Consider the following 2,419-nt stretch of genomic DNA (forward strand, 5'->3'; position numbering starts at 1 on the left):
TTTAAATGTAACATTGTTTTTACTTTTTGTTCTTTCTTTCTTCATTTATCAGCAAAAGGAGAGAAAAGTCTCAAAATCACCATTTTAAAAGACTGTGTCTACCAGTTATAAATGATTTCCTTTCTCATTTTCAATAATAAAAGATGCCACACACACATACATACACACATACACACACATGTACACACAGTCTGCTCATTAGAACATCTGATTGGCTTCAGATCACCGGCGTAATTGCACTAGCAGGATATCTCTAAAATTAAAACAGAAACTGACATGTTAATAAGTAAAGCTTTCCTCCAGGTAAAGATCAGAACTCCAACTAGCACATAACACACTGAAAATACCTTAGAGTCTCAAAATTCACAGCTTTGAATCCCTGACAAGTATACAAATTTAATATTGAAAATTTTATGCTATTCAAAACATTAAAAGAGAAACATCTGAATAAAAGCTTACATTTTTAAAATCTTATTTTCTTATGCTTCTAAATTTATTTTTATTCAGATATGGAAACCAACAATAACATTTATGTCAATGCCGTCCATTCAATTTAGAGCCAATAGAATTAGGGGTAAGAAGAATGTGAGTACTTGTAATCATTTAATGTACTTATTTCCAGAATTCCATTTGTATTGAAAATGTACCTGCTCTGGATGTCTTCTGTACATTCTTTCTCTGTACTGCTTCATTCATAGCAGAATCCTCTACTTTAGTTGTAGGCTGAATGGGTTTTAAAATAAAATGATTAAGAAATCATATATATTTTGTACAACACGGAGTTCATATTTCAAAAAGTATATGCATAATTACCTTCAAGGGAGCCTGTTTTGCAGGAGGCCCTACAAAGCAAAGGGGACATGTCATCAATAATATGTAAGTATAACAGGGCCAACCAAACATTCATGCAGTGTTACTATTGAGCTGAGTCCTCATGCCTGGCTATGAAGATAATTTTCCCCTCATTCTCCTTCCCCTGTGGCTAGAATCATGCTCAGAAATAAAAGAAAATTAATGATTTCCCTTGATTCTGTTATTTTAAAAATTGCTGTCCAACGGGTCTGTTTCCAGACTTCCTAAAGGAAGGCTATTCCCTTGCTATTCAGAGCTGTGTCCAAGGACCAGCATCAACATCACCTGAGTACTCATGAGAAAGGCAGAATCCATACCTGCTGATTCAGAATGTGCATTTTCCAGAAGCTCCTGAACTAATTCATGAAAATTTCAATGTCCTGTTCTATACTGATGTGCTTCCATATTTGCTTACCCTAATTGTCCTTTTGAACTTAGCCTCAATTTCTTCCCTATTATGCCCCTGAATTTGATACTACATTTTAAGCCATAATGTTTCTAATGAACATTTAATCAGGACCTTCTCTAATTGACTTCCTCTCCATAAATCACCCACAAATACTCTTTTCAGTTATGTCAATTTGGCCTATATGATACTAACCTATGAGATTACAACACTTTCTAGAACACTAAATTATAGTCATACATGGCTATAATTTACTATAGCATGGTGATGTTCATCCAAAAAAACACGTCTTTGTATGAGGTACCTCAATTCTTAATGCCTCGCCAGTAGTGAGGATGACAGCAGGAGTAGGAAATGTTGCTCTGGTTCTCTGACAATTTTGGTACTGGAAGATCACTTTATCATCTATCTTATCTCTAACACCATGCTCTTCCTTCTACAGATCAAGTTGACTTTACTACCCCCAATACATACACTTCCACATTTTTTCTTCATTTATTCCCTGTACACTCTGCCTTCTTCATTCTTTCTTTATCTTTCATTCATTTCCTCTTCCCTTTTCCTGATGTGCCTCAAGTTTTAGTATCTTTAAATGGAACTGATAACTCATCTACTTTAGTGGCACTCTCAATAGAATCAATGGCTGACCCCTCATTAAAGGTACAACTTATCACCATTTTATTTCTCCTTTACTTATTATAAACTTAACAGGACATATTCTTTAGCTACTTCAATACATTAGTGCTCATATTTTTAAAGAAACATTCAATCAACTGACTTTTTAAATAAAATACGGTTCTTACCTTCTCTATTTCCATTCACTACGCTGTTTCCTTTTTCATGGAAAGGTCCTGGTAAAGGCTCTGGCACTTTCCTGGGGACACACTGCTAAGATGATATCAAGTATGAGTTTCCATTTTAAAAATTATGAGTTGCATCAATAGGTTCTTCTTATTATTATTATATTTTTATGAAACTGGGTGTCACTCTGTCACCCAGGGCTAGACCGCAGTAGCATGAATATGGCTAACTGTGGTCTCAACTTCCTGACCTCAAGCATTTTTCCCACCTCAACTTCCTGAGTAGCTGGAGCTACAGGTGCATACCATCATGCCAGGCTAATGTTTGTTTTTATTTTTGTAGAGACAAGTCCTCACTATA

At 35.2% G+C, this 2,419-nt stretch overlaps 1 long non-coding RNA gene across 1 annotated transcript; it reads right to left on the reverse strand.

Annotated features, from left to right (window-relative positions):
- Window positions 1–566: 566 nt before the first annotated feature.
- Window positions 567–2,145, reverse strand: LOC116565359. Its single transcript, XR_004275406.1, has 3 exons — window positions 2,062–2,145; window positions 814–842; window positions 567–723 (listed from the first exon to the last, which is right to left on the reverse strand). It is a non-coding gene; the product is annotated as an uncharacterized LOC116565359 (long non-coding RNA).
- Window positions 2,146–2,419: the final 274 nt, after the last annotated feature.

This window comes from Sapajus apella, unplaced genomic scaffold, assembly GCF_009761245.1.
Source record: "Sapajus apella isolate SASKATOON/1434 unplaced genomic scaffold, GSC_monkey_1.0 scaffold40, whole genome shotgun sequence".
Classification (NCBI taxonomy): domain Eukaryota; kingdom Metazoa; phylum Chordata; class Mammalia; order Primates; family Cebidae; genus Sapajus; species Sapajus apella.